Below are 19,522 nucleotides of genomic sequence, written 5' to 3'. Positions count from 1 at the left end.
TTTTTGGGATCTTTTTTGATGTCATGCTGAAGCATGCCTTTGGAACTGCAACAGAAGGTGTCTATATCCGGACTAGATCAGACAGAAAGCTCTTTAAATCTCTCTAGATTGAGAGCAAAGACCAAAGTCCAACTGAAATGCATACAGGGCTTCCTCTTCGCAGATGATGCAGCCGTTTTTGCCCAATCTGCTGAAGACCTCTGTAACATTCAGCCCTACTCTCACCTGTCCATCACAGCTGGGCAGTGGAACATCAGCATCAGATGTAGCATTGGCTGTTCCTTTGTTATTCCTGTCTTTTTTTTTCAGTGGGTTGTGTCTTCTGCCATCTTTTTCATGGTGCAGACAAATATTGCTCAGGGAGATACGAAACAAAAATGGTATGCAGGTGCTCCTCTTTCCAGACAAATCTATGGAAATCAGTTTTATATCATTCCGATTCAATTTACTTTTTAAAATGGACTGAAACATTAAAGGGGGGGGGAGAACAATTCCTAGGTGATATTCAGCAAACAATGGCTTCTGTTTATGCCAGAAAGAAAGAAGAACATTGAAGAGTGGGTGGGCATTATTTGAATTCTGGGTCGTTTGGAGGAGATCACTCCCTTACAGTTTGACTTTCTGAATAATGGGGATATGTAATGCCATGGCCTGTGGTGCTTGCCCTCTGAGGAGTGCAGTGGATTTTCTTTTCCATCTATCAATGAGGGTAATATGCTAGATAGGATGTTCATGGGCCTAAATGCATCATTTAACTAGTCACAGGGATATTTAACTGAGATTTTGTTTGTTCGACATATAATGAACAGGTTTTGTTGTTGTTATTGTTATCATCACCTTATTAATTAATGACATCCACAAGGTCCTCTGCAGCCAAAGATGGAGAAGCTCTATACAGTCAGCAAAAACAAGACCTGGAGCTGACTGTGGCTCTGATCATCAGCTTCTCATAGCAAAAGTCAAACTTAAACTGAACAAAGCAGGAAAAACCACTGGGCTAGTCAGGTATAATCTAAACCGAATCCCTTATGAATACACAGTAGAAGTTAAGAACAGTTTAATGAACTAGATTTGGTGGACAGATTGCCTGAGGAACTATGGATCGAAGCCCGTAACACTGAACAAGAGGCAGCAACAAAAACCATCCCAAAGAAAAGGAAATGCAAGAAAGAAAAGTGGCTGTCCAACAAGTCCTTAGGGTAAAAGGTGCACTTATATTTTGTTTTTATGTATTTATTAATTTTATGTGTTAGTAGTATATGAATTTAATAAATTAAAAAAAATTATTTAAAAAACCCTAAATGTTAGTTCTAAAATTTGTTGTTGTGTTTGCTGTTCTTCTTGTTGTTAAAAAATACCAGACACAATCAATCAAAATTATAAAAACATTGACTGGTATTACATAACAGATGAAAGTTTTAACCAAAAACCTAGGTATCTGTTAAAAATCAATGTAGTATGTGTGCTGTTCCTAAAATTGACAGCTGTTCTATAGCTCTGTTGAGGCTATTTCTGGAATCTACAACTGCTTATAATACCGTGTGAAATTTCTTGATATTGTTCCCAAAGCCCCAATGACAATGAGGATCACTGGGGTATGTTTCATCTGCAAGCAAGATGTTTCATTTGCCAGATCTCTGTATTTTGTTAGTTTTTCTGATTCTTTAGTATCAGTTCTGGCATCTCCTGGAATTGCAATGCCAATGATCCTGACATTTCTTCATTTTATTACTACTATGTCTTGTGCGCTGTGTTCAAGGTGGCTATCAGTTTGGCTCCTGAAATGCCATAAGATCTTGCCTTCCTCATTTTATGACACCTTCTCTACCTGATGTTCCCATGGGTTTTTGGAGGCTGGCAAGTTATATTTTTTTGCATAATGACCAGTGCACTAGTTCTGGCACTCTATCATGACTAATTTTTTGATCTGTTTGTGCAAATTTTGGACATTCACAGATGAGGTGTGAAATATTTTCATATTTTTCTTGACATCTGCTGTTAGCACTAATTCCTTGAATCTTAGCTTTCAGTGCATTGGTTTGAAGTACTTGCTCTTGTGCAGCAAAGTTCAAGGCTTTGGTTTCTTTCTTAATGGTACCTAATTTTAGCCATGCCCATGTCAAATTATCATCATGTTTTCGATCAGTATTTCTCAGGTGTTGTCCATGTAGTGGTTTATATTTCCAGCTGTTTAATTTATTTTCAAATCATTGTTTCTTAAATTGAGTCTGTCGGTTTCAAAATATTCTCCATTTTCACCACCTTAAGTAATTCTTGTCTACTTGTACTTATATAATCATTTAGGATTCTTTTTCCTTCCTCGACTATCTAGTGTATTTGTTACAATCCACGGCCTCCAATTTTTCATGGTAAATATAATCTGTGCACATCATTTTTTGGATGTACTGCCTGGTGCATGTTTATTAGTTTCCATGTTTTTCAGTCCAATTCTTTTAATTCATTTTGTGTCCAATCTATTATTCCAGCTGGGACTGCCCATTTATGGCTTTGATGATGATGATGATGATGATTTCCTGAGGTGATTTTATGAGCTGTTTCATCAATTTTATATTCTAGAGATGAATGCCAGAATTGGATGTAACATCTCATGGTGCACCCAGTTTTTTTCCCTATCACCTGTGTATGTTTGATTCTGGAAGTCTGGTGCCCCTGCTAAGACACTCGTAAAGTCAATTTTGCACCGTGATTGGAAATTGTCCAAAAATAGCCCCAACTCATTTCCATTTTATTTTAGGAGGCCGTTATTTCTTGTATCATTACTGTACTAGCACAGGAGGAAAATCAATACAGCCATTAATCTAGGTGTATTTCATTTCTGTAACAATGCAAACTGAAGACTAATCATTAAAAGACTTCTTAACTAATCAGGTCAGAAAAGAAATATTCAACATTCTGCTTGCAATAACAGTTTTTGCAAGCTCCGTTTTGCTAAGTCAGCTTTGTGGCAGTTCAAGCTGTCACAAACTCAGTGGATTCCACGAACTTAATAAGCCTGGCTATTATAGTAGCAAAACTTAAAACATTTTTGAGTAGGGGCCACACAGCATGGGTTGTATCATCCTTAAAGTATTTCCTACTGGCAGTAGGACATCTAAATGCCATCTTGGGGCAGTTCACAAGCTGAATGTGAGAGGCTTTAAAATAGTTAATAAGAAGCCAAAGATATAATCCCATAGCTCATGTGAAATAGACATTGGTGGTTTTGAAAATACAGAGGCACCTTGAAGACTGATGTATTTCAGTGTGACTTCCATGGATTACAGACAAAGATGGCTACCTTTTTGAAAACTGCTAAAATGAAGGCACTGGATTTAGCTGAATGGAGGGGAAATCCATCAGTCTCATGAAGAAACATGCCCCCAGTATGAGCAGACACAGCTCTGCCCGTGTAACATCATCATCAGAGGGCAGTTTTTGCTAATTAAAGGGATCCTTTCTCAGGTTGGGATGTGTGCTACTGGCACACAATTAGATGAAGTTGCACTCACCTGAATTTTTTTTAAGTCATGGCTGCGCAAAAAGATATTGAATACTATCATTTTAGGCATGTGTAAGCAGCAATACATTATTTCTAAGGGACTGAGAGGGAAAACTCAAATACAATAGGGTTCACTGCTGATACAAATGATAGCATTGTCACTCTGAAAGTTTGTTATCAATGTAAAGTTGACCACCAATGTACATCTTATTTCGTACTCACACGGTTCCCCCCCCCCCGCAATCTAGTGGACTAAGTATGATGTTCCATGTGTTTTAGATCATGAATTATAGTGTGTGAAAGCTCACAGTGAAATACATCAGTGCAGTGCTGTAAGGGGGGTGCCTTTATGTTCCCAGTGCATCATCATCCTCATGCCCCTTGGAGGACTTCCTAGAGACTCCAGCAGCAGTGCAGCCCAGCAATGTAGACTGCAGGACAGGGTACCCACGAGGGAATGAAGAGGAGGAAATGTCACAACTGGAGGACAAGCCTGCAGGTAGGGCAGAATGGCAGGAGCCAGAGATAAAGGAAGAAGAGGTGGTGGTTGCCATTGGACTCAGGATTGGAAGGCTATTAAGAGGCTTGAGAAAAGCCATTTGCTGTAATTTTTTTTGTCCTCTGGGAGAACTGCCCACTGCTTCTCCAAGACCCCCAGACAGAAGAGTAGATCAACTTTGGTTCTGGAGGGGCCTTGGTAGGGGACAGTAGTATTTTTACTAATGAGGTACTATATAAATCAAATAAACAAAACCTTCCCCCACCTGAACCCTTGGGATGGCGGCTGAATTAGCCCTGACCAGAAAGGCCCACACCAACCCAGAAAAGGTACTGGAGGCAGAAGCAGCAACACCAGTGGCTTGTATAACTAGATGAGGACAGAGGGGAACTGATCCAGTAGGGAGGCTCTCCTCAGCCTGGTACTACCGGGCTTCACTTGGATGGCTAGGACCACTTGGATGGCTGGGACCAGTAGCTAAAACTCAGTCCCAGCTCCAGACTTTGAAAAAAAATGGGTCACTGGTTCCTGCAACCCAGCCTGAGACATGAACACTGAGCAATAGGGACCAGCGAACTACGTAAGTCCCATTGTGAACTACAGGGGATCAAGGAGATCAAGGCACACAGTCTGAGAATGTACCCTTTCTCCTGCCCCAACAAAGGATTGTTGTGCCTTATCTGAGAATCTGGAGTCCACGGAGCCTATGGCCAAGGGCATCTTCCTGGGTGCTCCATCAGGGGCCATGATGTTTGCATATTTTATTTGCCCCCCCCCCCAAAGAAGTAGCTGTGATAGTCTGTCTCAGTGTGCTTACAAAACTGAAAGTGAAAAAGTGAGGGGAGGAAGAGCAGGTAATATAGTGTGGTTACCTTAAAAACTAAGAGATTTATTTTAGTGAATGTTTTTGTGGTTGAAAGGCCACTTCTTAATACATGCTGCAATAGACTGTAACAATTACTTCTTTGGAAACATAATTTTGTTGCTCCTCTGAAAAAATGCTGGTAACATTTCATTAAAGTGTCACAGTCTTACTGATTTTAAACAGTGAAAGTATTGTTTCTGTTTTGCTGTCTTCTCTTTCTTTATTTCATATCCCAAGTAAAAATGACGGATGTTGAGTAACAGAAGAAAATGCCGTCAGAAAAAGTTGTGTTGCCTTTTATATAATAACGTGCTGATTATTTCAATATCCTTCTTAGTACCCACATGTATGTATTACATTTGTACATTACTGAATGACAAGTGTGCCTTTATCAACAGATGCTTGTATTTCTTTCTGCCTTATATTTGTTTGTCTATAGTTTAATTAAATTATTGCTTGTGTTTTGGAGGGCTTACAGATCAGTGGTGCAGCCACAGTCAGCATAGGAAAGAATGAACATTATCCTCATGTGGGCTCTAGGATTTGGCAAAATGAATCAGTTTCTGACATACAAAGAATTACCCTCTGGAAACGCTTTAACAGGCAATTCTTACATCTCTGTCTCACACACAATGACTCAGAAATAAATCCCATGAGGTTGAATGAGGTGTATTTCCATCTACACATGTGTACAATTGAAGCCATATGACCCAGTAATTACACATGTTCCTCTACAATGGCACAAGGGGATGCTAACCAGGAACTCTGACAAAGTCAATATAACTTAGATAGAGCCATTGCAATTGATGATGGTGATGACAATGATGATGATTTTGCTCACGTCAGTTGTTAATGCACGTTAAGAATCTTTCATTCAGTTTCAGTACATTCAGTGTTTGAAGCCCTATGTCTGGGGAAGATTTACGTCCACTCACCCACAAAACCTGTTATTGATCATTTGGAGGAAATAAGACCATTTATCACTTCAAAAGCTTCTGGAACAGAACTGCTGCCGCATCTTAATAGCAAGGATGATCATCATTGATTGTCCAATTGTATGTCTCCTGTGAGAGGCTGGTTGCTGTTTTTTCTCCTTCCAAGAGCATCTATTTGTTGATCAGAAGCTTCCTCCATTATTGGCTCTAAAAGAGAGAGGAGAGGTAGAAGGAGAACCATGTAATTGTCTTAATTTGCTTGACTTTTGAAAAAACAATGGGTGTCTGCACATTTTGTGTTCCTCTTCTTTCTGCTAAGAATCCAACAAAGGAAGATTTATAGGATGTTGGAAGTGGTTATCTATCAGACCCAGCTGCAGCTTTTGAATAATTAAAAGTGGCCTTCAACACCGCACATGCATGCACACGCACATGCACACACACACACACAAACACACACAGCATGCCTAAAGCAAGTTTCTTTGTTGCAATAAGATACATAACTTACATAATGTTACAATATTTATGAAACATTATTTTGCTACCAACATACCCTTGTGACACAGAATTCTTTAGAAAAGATAGGAAGTGTTCATTCTTGGTTAACCTGAGGTTTCTGATCTTTTATTCCCTTACATTTCCCCATAAGGTAGTATAATTCTTGCATTGGTATCTCTCTTCAAGAAGGACTTCAATTCACAATGACAACTTAGGTTTAGACTGACATCTGTCCTGAGTTCAGTTAGACCAAGAAATCATATTTCAGTGTTCAAATCGTGCAAGAGTGAATGGGGATGAACCAACAAGACTAAGATTTTCCAGTGATATTCTCATTGTTAGAAGTCAAAAGTCTGCACACTGGGATGCCTCTACTCATGTAAGGTCCCTGCATGATTACCCAAGTACAGATAGCCAGCTTTTTTTAAAAAAAAAAAAATCTCTACATCATGTTCAAACTGCTATAAGTCAGTTCCCACTTGATGACATATAGCAATAACAAAAATCATGTCAAGAACCCAGACAAATCGAACAAGAGTTCTCCAGTACATGTTGGCCCTCCAAATAAAGGAGGATGTGGATGATCACAAAGATGATGGAGCTAAAACTCACCCATAGCATTTAATACTGCACAAGAGAGCATCAATGATCTTGTGCTGACAAAGCAGATCACCATTTTATAAGAGGGCTTCATATCAGCACCACATCTGATACATTTGTAGCAAACAATCTCCTCTTGCTCTTTGCAAATTTTGGGAAACTCGAACAAAGGGGTTTTAAGTATGATTTTTAAAAGTAAAACTATTTTAGCATCCCATTCAGAAATAGGCAGCCCTCAATGTCTCCAAATTTAAAATACAGTGGGGTCTTGACTTGAGAACTTAATCCGTATTGGAAGGCGGTTCTCAAGTCAAAAAGTCTGTAAGTCAAGTCTCCATTGACCTACAGTGCATTGAAAACCGATTAATCCCGTAACAGGCCATTTTTATTCCATTTTGGTTTTTTTCTGGTCTGTAAGTCAAATCTCAGTCTGCAAGTCAAACCTAAATTTTGCGGCCAGAGAAGTCTGTAACTCAAAAAGTCTGTAAGTCAAGCCGTCTGTAAGTCAAGGGTCCACTGTAGATCATATGGATTGAAACAACCTTGCTTGTTTTGAAAGGGAATGCTTTTTTTATTTGGAAAGAATCCAGGCTGCAGAGGCTGAAATAATGATTCTCAAAAAGAGGCCTTTCAAAAGGGAAAAACAACTACTTTGTTATCACACTGATCATGTGTGGTAGACACTTTGGAGCAAGAGCTTTCCAAAGGTGATACGTTGTTGCAGCTTTCTGTGCAGGAGGGAGGCAGATGGTTGGATAGTTTAGAGCAATTAAAAGACACAGAAACAGAGTGAAAAGACAGATTTCCTTTGAAGAGTCAAAAAAGAGGCTTGTTTTAAAAGAGTAAAGTATTGACAGTTCTTCAGAAAGAGGGGCATTTTGACATATATCTCCAGCATATTAGTATATAATTTTGTAAGACATATTCAAAGTATTTCTGCTTTAAAATACCACAGAGGAGCAATGACTGTCCCAGATCTGAGTGCTTTTGGTAAGCATTCTCTCCGGATTCCTGACATCAGGCTCCTGACACAAGTTTTCAAAGGGGAAATCAGCTCTTGGTCTGGTGCAATCCATACTTTTGACCATATCAGTTAAGACTCAATTGAATTTTTAACTCATTTCTGGCCAAGCAGGTATTTATGCTTGCAAATGGATTCTATGCCTGTTTGTAACAAATATTTAAAAATATATTTTAAAGAGAATAGAGAACAAATATTCAGAAATTCCCTTGTTTAAGCTGTGAAATTATGGGTTTTTTGCATTGTAGCTGAGGATGCTTCTACTCAATGTTAACAAAGCTTTAGTGCCTATATCCTGTTTTAGTTTCAACCATTCCACCCATCTTGATGCTCTAAAACTGTCTGGTAATTTTTTAAAAAACACAAAGATATTATATGTCATCAAGTCACTTCTGATGTGTGGAGCCTATATGAGTTAATGACCTCTCAAATGTCATATCATTAACAGCTCTGCTCAGATCTTGCAAACCAATATCTCATGTTAAGTTGTTCTTTCTTCCTACTGCCCCCTTCCTTCATAGCAATATTGTCTTTTTCAATATGTTCTGCTTTGGTCTTGCGAACTAACAGCTGTGGTTGCCTTTACCAAGACAATCTATGGTAGACAAGAAAGTTGGTTATAATGGCATCAGGGAGAGAAAAAAACACTGTTGGGAGGGCAGAAATTCAAATCATATTGATTTAACTCATAATGCCATCTTCTACTGCAATCCGTAATCTTTTAACCTATGCACTGGTTATGGAGCTATCTGTTTATAGTAGCCATGCTTCTGTGACACATTGTCCTACACAGAGATGGAGAAGTTAGTGGGAAAAGATAGCTAGAGAGCCCCCAAATGTAATTCACTTAGAAGTTGGACAAAGCAAAGTATTAATCAAGTCAATGTTAAATTGCCTGTTAAATGTAATTTAGGTGGCTATAATAAAAGCATACAAGAAAAATGAAGAAAAATCCCATCAATGATTTTATTCTCTCTCCACTTAATGCCTGTTCTGAGCCATGGATTGGAGAAAAGAGTTGTATAAATTTTTGAAAAACCCATTTCCGTCACCACACCAAAATTCTTCTCTTCATTTTTCCCCTCTCTTCTACTCTCATCTTCTTGCCTTCCCTTTTTAAACTTTATTGTTGTTTAGTCATGTCCGACTCTTCGTGACCCCATGAACCAGTGCACCCCAGGCCCTCCTATCTTCCACTGCCTCCCGGAGTTGTGTCAAATTCATGTTGGTTGCTTCGATGACACTATCCAACCATCTCATCCTCTGTCGTCTCCTTCCCCTCCTGCCTTCACACTTTCCCAACATCAGGGTCTTTTCCAAGGAGTCTTCTCTTCTCATGAGATGGCCAAAGTATTGGGGCTTCAGCTTCAGGATCTTTCCTTCCAGTGAGCACTGATGGTTGATTTCCTTCAAAATGGATAGGTTTGATCTCCTTGCAGTCCAGGGGACTCTCAAGAGCCTCCTCCAGCACCACAATTCAAAAGCATCAATTCTTTGGCGGTCAGCCTTCTTTATGGTCCAGCTCTCACTTCCGTACATCGCTACAAGAAAAACCATAGCTTTGACTATGCAGACCTTTGTTGGCAAGGTGATGTCTCTGCTTTTTAAGATGCTGTTGAGTTTTGTCCTCACTTTCCTCCCAAGAAGCAGGCGTCTTTTAATTTCGGGGCTGCTGCCACCATCTGCAGTGATCATGGAGCCCAAGAAAGTGAAATCTGTCACTGCCTCCATGTCTTCCCCTTCTATTTGCCAGGAGGTGATGGGACCAGTGGCCATGATCTTAGTTTTGTTTTATGTTGAGCTTCAGACCATTTTTTGCACTCTCCTCTTTCGCCCTCATTACAAGGTTCTTAATTCCTCCTCACTTTCTGCCATCATAGTGGTATCATCTGCATATCAGAGGTTCTTTTAAACCTTACTGTTCCCAACTGGATGTTAGTAATAGTCTCAGGAAGAGAGAATTCTGTTTCCTGGAATGGATGAGAGGCCTCCATGTGGGTGTCCACCATAGAATGCAAGATGACCACCAACCTAACACAGAGAAGGCCACCCAATCCTTGTTATCTGTTGTTGTAAAATAACTCAGACTACCAGCTTTACAATTTAAAATAATGAACAGATGGATAGCTCAGTGATTTAGGTCTCTGGCTGACAAGTCAGAGGTTGGGAGTTTGATTCTCTACTGTGCTTCCCTGACAAGGGCTGGACTTAATCCACAGGGTCCCTTCCAGCTTTGCAGTTCTAAGATTCTACTTGCATCCACCATATCTGTCCTCAGATTGCTCCTGCCTTTTTTCGTGTACTGACACTGTGCCAGAACAACACACTTGCAAACTTTTTGCATTGAGTCAGTAAGCCCTGGAGTCAGTAGGGAGTAAGCAGAATTGGGTGCTGAATCTGTAAAACCACCCCCTCACACAAAATCAGATCCTCTCTTTTTCCAGCACCACTCACCCTGAGATCTCTCTCCTTGCCTGGAGAAGCATAGCATGGCTTAATCAAATTTATATAGGTAGATAAAGCTAACGATAATCATAGCTCATTATACAATGCCTCCAGATGCTGTCTGGAAAGCTGCTTTTGGCAGACATGTGGATGAACCAGCCTACAAAGAAAAAGCAGAATGCATACCAATTTTGACATTTAGGCAACCTCTAACAACACATCTTAAAATGTGGAAGCAGGGAGGTAAATTTTAAAAGCTTGATGTCTTAAATCATCATATGTGTCTTGCATCTGCAATCACCCTCAAAGGCAGCTGCATTAGCAGCAGCATGGCCAGCTCTGGCATGAGGATGACTCTGGCATGAATTCAGACCAGATCCTGTTCACTTCCATCTTGCTATCTCCTTTCGAGCCACTTAACTCAACACAATCAATCACACCCTCTTTCTTTTAATTGACACAGAAGGAACACGATTCAGCCTAACGTAACAGAGCTAGATTTAGCTTGACCTAACTATGAAACAATTGCAATCCATACTAGCTTCCTCACACCACTTATCCATTTTCTCTGGAATATCACTAATTTTTTAAGGAGCTCTCTGTAATACTTCCTACTTTAAATATCCTTAAAACTGCAATCAATGGTTTAATGGGAACCTAGCAGAAACCCACGTAGTCTGAATACAACTGGTCAACACACAGGAACAACATTAATATTTAGCATAACAGAGATTCTTAAAACCCTTATAGACTATCACACTAGGAAACTGACTGACGCATGAGCCTTCATAGGCAAGAGCTGACTTTATCATATGCATCAAGCAGAAGGAATGTGATGGAAGTAGACATGGAAATGGATAGAAATATAGATAGATCTAGATCCAGTGGAGGGGGGAATCTAGATATAGATATTTTTTGTTTGTTTTAATGAATGAGTATGGATTAAAAGTAGAGATTCAGACAAAAATGGTCATATGGACGGATGCACCATCCAATTAAAGAAGGAAAAGAAATTCGATTAATCACATTTTTAAAAGAGGATATCAACCCCAAATTACCTCACTCAGGGATGTTCCCTATACACTGAGTAATTGCAGAGTGTGAAAGAGGTTCGTTGTCTTCACTGGGAGATGAAATTCTCAGTCTTCTTCTCCATTTCCACATCTGGTGCCAGCTCAGTATCTTCTCTACATATTGTTGTTTCTTTCTTGTTTTCCTTCCCGTGCTTCTTGACTTATCCTTTTTAAAGAATACTTAATATTTGTGAACCACCTAATGACCAATTTATTTTCCAGGAAGGTCCTGATCCACACTGCAACAGAGTTGGATTGCTTGTGCCAGTTTGATGCACATCCACACAAATACCTCAATATGAGTCAGAGATCAGCATTCATCCAGAGCTGATATACTGGAATATTATGCCTGGAATGCCTTCATCTGATGGTGGACCAGTGAGACAGAGTGGGAATTGCATTAGTGTACTGATGGCCTTCAATCAACAACAGTGGAACTATTTTGAGTTATTCTCCATCTTACAAATTCCAGGCAGATGCAAACATTGTAGCCAAGTGTAGAAAACTGCAACCTACTGGTAGCACATTTCAGATCAAGACTTATAAGTGGCTATGGTCAGCAGGCTGAGGCTCGTGGAATGTCTCAAGATGTGATATAATTGTAAATTGACCCAATACACATGAGTTAATCATTGCAGGTCACAATTTAGATGTAGGCATGGGCTATTTGTGTTCATGTCCCTCGGGATATAAATATGAATCATGGCAGCAAAGGTACCATGGAGGCCAACTTCCTCCCCCAAGGAAGCCACTCCACTCCCCAGTTGCACAGCGCTGCGATCCTTTGTTGTCCTTGTTGTGCCCATTCAGGAAGGAGCCCAGCCGGCACTTCCCTGCCTCCTTGCACAGTGACCACTCTGGCAAGGACACAGGACAGCAAGTCTCCCACTCAGCTGATGAGCTGTCAGTTGCACAGAGGACTGGGGAAGCACCAGCTGGACTATTTCCTGGACTGGTGTGAAGATGAAGGACCCCAGAATGGTGTGGGGATTGGTGACTGGTGAATGAGAAGACTAGCTGGTTCGGGGGGGGGGATGGGCTACCCCAGGGATATGAATAAGAATATCCCATGTCTATTCAGATGTGACAAATTTGTGTCATTGTAGTGGTCGCATGAAGAGGGTATGCTGTTATTTGGCAGGACCCAGATGGCCAAAATTGATCCTTAAACCAATAGAAGCCCTCCTTACTAACACATAACACATGCAGGTAACATGCTGTCAAGATGATTCTGATTTAAGGCATTCCCAGTAGAGTTTCTGAGGGATGTGTGGTATTTAAAGAACCAGTAAGTTCCCATGGTCACTTGAGGATTTTAACCCAGGTCTCCTATATCTTGGTATGTCACTCCATATACTACACTATACTGAACATGAGGAGCAGCTTTGACTGCATTTCTTAATCATATGTACACTTAGCTATGGATAACCACAACCAACTCTTCAATTCACAGCTTGTGTACACTATACTTCAGTATATCCGAACAATATATAATAAATACATACCCCAGTACTCAAAGAAATCTATAAATACAAATTACTATTTGCAAGCATAATATATACATTTGACTCCACCACATCATGTTCTTTGATTGAGCAGACATAGGGATCTCTGAAGGGTTAGTTCTCTAGCCCTCTCCAAACTTCAGATGTCAGTGGAAATGTTTGTACAGGACAATAGTTCCATGGGTGTATGAAGAGTCTGCATCTCACAGGTTGGATTTAAAGGAAGCTATTCATAATTGAAGGGTAATGGAAATCACAGGAGTAGTTAGTCCAGCTGACATTGATGTCCCATTAAATAAAATGTGCCTTCTGAATTCAACCCTATGTTCCTGTTGTCTGTTGTCAGTTATGTGCCACCAAGTAAGAACTGACTTATAGCAACCCTAATAGGACTTTTAAGGCAGGTGAGATGTTTAGAGAGCAGTTTCATCAGTTTCAGCCCCTTCCAAGTGAATTTTCATGACCAAGCAGGGATTCCAGAGTCGTAGTCCATCATTCTGTCCACTACACCTCACTGGGGTAGGTACACTGGTTTGTCAGCTTTTTACTGGCCTTAAAACACTGTGTGATTGATAAATATTGCCACTTTGTTCTGCTCTCTTGTGCTCCAACCAGTACTTCCGGGACCTGATGAAAGGCGTGCCTGCATTCTCTAAGTTCTGGGGTTTCATCCTTCCTCACCTGTATTTTTAGAATGGTGAGAGACCATTAGTTCAAGGTTTCTACTGTGACACCTGAATGAACCCGTAACAGAAAAAAAAAGTTTCAGTGGGATTTTGTCAAAGCTGAGCCAAACATATAAACAGAACTTTTACTGTTTGATTACATTATCCTTTTATTATGCCATCTCCATGCTACTTTAATGGACTCTATAACAACTTCTTCTGAAATTCACTGGAAAATCTATGACTGAGTGAGCATGGTGCGGCTCTCCAGATATTGTTGGCTAGAACTCCTCGTACCCTCTAGCCAGCCTCGCTAACAGCAAAGAAAACTTTTAGCTATGCTGGGTCCTTTTTAAGGAGAAAGGAGGGATAAAAATATTTCAAATGAATAAATAATAAGACATTGCAGTCCACCAGCCTCTGGGAGGCCTTCACATATAAGGAAACGAAGAGCCCAATGCTTTAGAGGTTTAATATACCCAAATGTGTCCTCAGAATACGTTGATGCAAATAATATGGGAACAAATGAAGCTACCAAGATTTGGACACCACGTTCTCAAACAGTGTTACATGAATTCAAAACATTCTGAATAACATTTTCAAATCTTATTTATGATGGAGAAAGCCATGTTTGTTTTGGCAACAGACTGGTACCCAAAAAACTGTGTATGGTTCCGTTGAGTCCCCTTCTTTGGCACTATCAACCTCATGCCTGGCCAGCACGTTCTTCTTTGGAAGCTGACTTCACTTTCCTATGCATTTTATGTACATTTGCTCTTTTTAGCTTGTGTTCAGAAGAAGTCACTAATCAATTAATTCCTCTTCCTATTTTCAGTAAATTTCACAGCTTTCTGTAATAGAATTTTTAAATCCATTCATTAAAGTGGAGATCATAAGTTAATCATGAGCGGAGTAAACCCACAGAAATCATTCACTAGCTTAATTTATGTGACTAAATTAGCTCTCATTGATTTCAATAGATATACTATAAGCTTAATCATAGGTGACTGGACTGCAAAAGTAGGGAAAAAAGCAGAACCAAATGTTGCTGAAAAAAATGGCCTAGGAGACAGAAAAGAAACAGGAGAACAACTCATAGAGTTCTGTGAAGCCAAGAATCTGTTTATTACAAATAAATGCTTAACACAACTAAACAGATGGCTGTACACACATGACCACAGGTTAATACGGAAATTCAATAGATTGATAGCAGGAGTTGGAGAAGTTGTATTCTCTCTGCCAAAACAAGACTGAGAGCAGATTGTGGTATTGCTCACAAACTGCTAATATCCAATATTAAAGTAAAATGGGGGGGGGGGACATTAATAGAATTGTACGGCAAAAATATAATTTCAACAACATTCCAATGAATTTAAAGTACAGATAAGGAACAGATTTTCATTACTAAACAAAGTTAACTGTGAACCAGAGAAATAGTGGATTGAAACCAGCGATATTATTAGGGACAAATGCAAAAAGACAATTCCTGTGGTAGAAAGAAAAGAAAAACCTAGATGTATTATGGAAGAACATTTAAAATTGTAAAGAACAAGCAAGAAGCAAAAGGGGACAGAAATAGGTCAGAAATCTGAATGCAGTCTTTCAGTGACTGTCATATAGAGAAAAAGTGAACTATTCCAATAGCTAGTGCAAAGAAATAGAGGACAACAACAAAAGAGGGAAAACATTAATTAATTAATTAATTAATTAATTAATTAATTAATTAATTAATTAATTAATTAATTCATTCATTCATTCATTCATTCATTCATTCATTCATTCATTCATTTGGCTTTTACCCTGCCCATCTAGCTTCAAACAAATCTACTCTGGATGGCTTACAGTCCGAGCAATATAAAACAAGAATTAAAACAGACAATATCCAAACAAAAAAGAGAAGTAAGTAAAAGTCCAAGATGGAAAAACACAGGGAACTAAGTGATGGAAGGGATGAAGGCCTGCCTGAAGAACTAGGTCTTCAGCTTGTTCTTAAAAACTCCCAGCGAATCACAGGGGGCAAGATGTTCCAGAGGCCAGGGGCCACTGGCAAGAAGGCCTGGTTTCTAATTCTCTCCTTCTGAGCCTCTCTCAGGGTCAAGGCCCTCAGCCACACAGCCTGGCTAGATCCAGTGACATGGGTAGAGCTAGAGGGGGCCGGCACTCTGCCAGGTATTGAAGTCCTAAACCGTTCAGGGCTTTATATATAAGCATTAATACCTTGAAGTCAATGCAGAATGAAATGGGCAACCAGTGTAAGGCCACCAGAGTGGGGGGAAAGTGATTATATTTTTTTCACCCCAGTTAATAGTCTGGCAGCCGTGTTCTGAACTATTTATAGTTTCCCCATAAATCTCAGGGGCAGCCCCACATAGAACGCATTACAGTAGTCTAATCTCAAGACTATGAGTGCATGGACCAGAGTGGTGAGCACCCCAACATCAAGATAGGAGTGCAACTGGGCAATCCACCGAAGATGTAGGTGGGCGGTATGGACCACAGACACTACCTGGGACTCCATGGTAAGCGCTGGGACCCCCAAGCTGCAGACAACACACTTTGTTGTGAGACTCACCCCCTCAACAGAGAGGGAGCTTCCCAAACCATCTCCGTCTTGTCCTGGTTCATCCTCAGTCCATTATACTGCATCCATTGCAGTACAGCCCCCAGGCAGCACTCAAGAGACACAATGGCTTCCACTGCTGTTGAAAAAAAGATGTAAAGTTGTGTGTCATCAGCATATTGATTACACAAAGCACCACACCCCTGGATGACCCCTCCCAGAGGGTTCATATAGATATTAAGCAGAATTGGAGAGATGATCGAGCCCTGTGGCACCCCTCAATTGAGGAGCCACAGGGCTGATACACTCTCTCCAAGCTGGACTCTCTGGGAATTGTCCTCCAAGAAGGACCAGAGCCACGCAAGAGCCATGCCACCAATCCCCAACTCAGAGAGCCTGAAGCCCAACTTGAACGAATCCAGGGCATTGTGTTTAGTCGTTTAGTCGTGTCCGACTCTTCGTGACCCCATGGACCAGAGCACGCCAGGCCCTTCTGTCTTCTACTGCCTCCCGGAGTTGTGTCAGGTTCATGTTGGTTGCTTCGCAGACACTGTCCAGCCATCTCATCCTCGGTCGTCCCCTTCTCCTCTTGCCATCACATCTTCCTAACATCAAGGTTTTTTCCAAGGACTCTTTTCTTCTCATGAGATGGCCAAAGTACTGGAGCCTCAGCTTCAAGATCTGTCCTTCCAGTGAGCACTCAGGGTTGATTTCCTTTAGAACTGATAGGTTTGTTCTCCTTGCAGTCCAGGGGATTCTCAAGAGTCTCCTCCAGCACCACAATTCAAAGGCATCAATTCTTCGGCGGTCTGCTTTCTTTATGGTCCAGCTCTCACTTCCATACATCACGACAGGAAAAACCATATCTTTGACTATTCGGACTTTTGTCGGCAAGGTGATGTCTCTGCTTTTCAAGATGCTGTCAAGATTTGTCATCGCTTTCCTCCCAAGAAGAAGGCGTCTTTTAATTTCAGGGCTGCTGTCTCCATCTGCAGTGATCATGGAGCCCAGGAAGATAAAATTTGACACTGCCTCCATATCTTCCCCTTCTATTTCCCAGGAGGTGATGGGACCAGTGGCCATGATCTTAGTTTTTTTGATGTTGAGTTTCAGACCATTTTTTGCACTCTCCTCTTTCACTCTCATTACAAGGTTCTTTAATTCCTCCTCACTTTCTGCCATCAGAGTGGTATCATCTGCATATGGGCAGGGCATTGGTTTCATCCAAGAGAGCCTGAAGCTGATCAGCACCATCCTCTCTACAACCTTGCTAAGGAAGGAAACATTGTCAATGGGCCTATAATTGCCAATGTTGTCCGCCACCAAGCTCAGTTGTTCCTAATGTGCCTAAAGAGTGTCTCCTTGAGGGCAAGGGGAAACCTGCCCTCCTGGAAAGACCCTCTATCTATCTATCTATCTATCTATCTATCTATCTATCTATCTATCTATCTATCTATCTATCTATCTATCTATCTATCTATGCCCTGCCCATCTAGACCAATGGTCTACTCTCGGCGACATTACAAAATTAAAAAAAAAACAATAGCACCAATAAACATGCAAGAATCCAAGATGTAAAAAAATATATAAATATTAAGATGTAGCAGGAGGGAAAGCCTGCCTAAATAGTCATGTTTTAACTTTGCTTTTAAAGAAACCCAGAGAGGGAGCCAGGCGGATCTCAATGGACAAGTTGTTCCAGAGGCGAGGGGCCACAGCCGAGAAGGCCAGGTTCCTTGTTCTTTCCTTCTGGGCCTCCCTCAGCATTAAGCCCCTCAGTCGCCCAGCCTGGCTAGAATGAGTGTCTCTGGCAGAGCTGGGTGGGAGGAGGCGTTCTGCCAGATATCGAGGTCCTAAACCGTTTAGGGCTTTATAAACAATTTGAACTTTGAAATCAATGTGGAAATGAATGGGCAACCAATGCAACATGGCCAGCGTGGGGGAAATATGTTGGTGCCTCTTCAACCTAGTTAGAAGTCTGGTCGCGGCATTTTGTACCATCTGAAGTTTCTGTGTCAATCTCAAAGGCAGCCCCACGTACAGCGCATTACAGTAGTCTAATCTACGACTACGAGCACATTGACCAAAGTGGTGAGCGCCCCCACATCAAGATAGGGATGCAGCTGGGCAATCCGACAAAGGTGGATCTGGGTCTCCATGGTGAGCGCCGGGTCCAGATGTACACCCAAGCTGCAAACCTCACTCTTGGCAATAAGAGTCACCCCCCAAAGGAGAGGGAGTTTCCCAGACCACGGATGTTTGGGGCACCCACCCGAAGGACCTCCGTCTTGCCCGGATTCAGCCTCAGTCTGTTCTCCTGCATCTATTGCTGAACAGCCCCCAGGCAGCACTCAGGGGACAAGATAGCATCCACTGTTGTTTGAAAAAAGGAGATGTAGAGCTGAGTATCATCAGTATACTGAAGGCACAAAGCCCCTCATCCCCTGATGACCCCTCCCAATGGCCTCCTATAGATGTTAAACAGCATTGGAGAGATAGTTGAGCCCTGCAGGACCCCACAATTGAGGCTCCACGGGGCCGAGAAACTCTCTGGGGATGGTCCTCCTAGAAGGAATGGAGCCAGGCCACCGATTCCCAACTTGGAGAGCCTCCCCAGGAGGATACTGTGGTCGATGGTATCAAAGGTGGCTGAGATATCGAGAAGGACCAGCAGAGACATTTTGCCCCTGTCGGCCTCCCTCAACAGCTCATCAAACAGAGTGACCAATGCTGTTTCCATGCCATGGCACAGCCTGAAACCCTACCGGAATGGATCCAGGGCATTGGTTTCATCCAAAAGAGCCTGTACAGTTTCTATACACGGACACTACCCTCTCATCTACCTTGCTGATTGGAAGCTTCTCTTATCCGGATAGCAAAGTAAGATCGACTAGCAGCCTTCACCTTAGATTGGTGAAGGTTAGTCGTGATCCTAGCAACTATTTGATTATTTTCTGTAGGCTTCCGCCTCCATATGTGCTCTAGCCTTCTCCTATTTTGCTTCATTAATCACAGCTCTGGATTAAACCAGACTGAATGGTGATTCAGAGAAGGAGCTTAGGTGTGATCATGTCAACAGCCCTGGTGGCGGCAGCCAGCCAGCTATCCACCAGAGCCTCGACAAGAGTGCCAATCAGATCGGCCAGAATCCCTCTCATGGTATCCTGGAATCCTATAGGATCCAGTAACCTTCGAGGGCGGATCATAACAACAGGTCCTGCAGGTGCAGTGGCCCATTCAGTTGTCACAGGCCTAGCCACTTTGATTAGCCAGGGTCAAGGGAGGAGGTGGTGGCACAGTAGCGATCAAGTACCTTGTCAACCTCAAGTGATGTCACTGGCTCAAAATAAGTAATTT

At 41.4% G+C, this 19,522-nt stretch overlaps 1 long non-coding RNA gene across 1 annotated transcript; it reads right to left on the bottom strand.

Moving 5' to 3' along the window:
* Positions 1-1,240: 1,240 nt before the first annotated feature.
* On the bottom strand, positions 1,241-15,848 carry LOC144586844 (uncharacterized). Its single transcript, XR_013541899.1, has 2 exons — positions 11,421-15,848; positions 1,241-6,005 (listed from the first exon to the last, which is right to left on the bottom strand). It is a non-coding gene; the product is annotated as an uncharacterized LOC144586844 (long non-coding RNA).
* Positions 15,849-19,522: the final 3,674 nt, after the last annotated feature.

The sequence above is a fragment of the Pogona vitticeps genome, chromosome 2 (assembly GCF_051106095.1).
Source record: "Pogona vitticeps strain Pit_001003342236 chromosome 2, PviZW2.1, whole genome shotgun sequence".
Lineage (NCBI taxonomy): Eukaryota > Metazoa > Chordata > Lepidosauria > Squamata > Agamidae > Pogona > Pogona vitticeps.
This window is presented reverse-complemented; position numbering and strand designations above follow the sequence as displayed.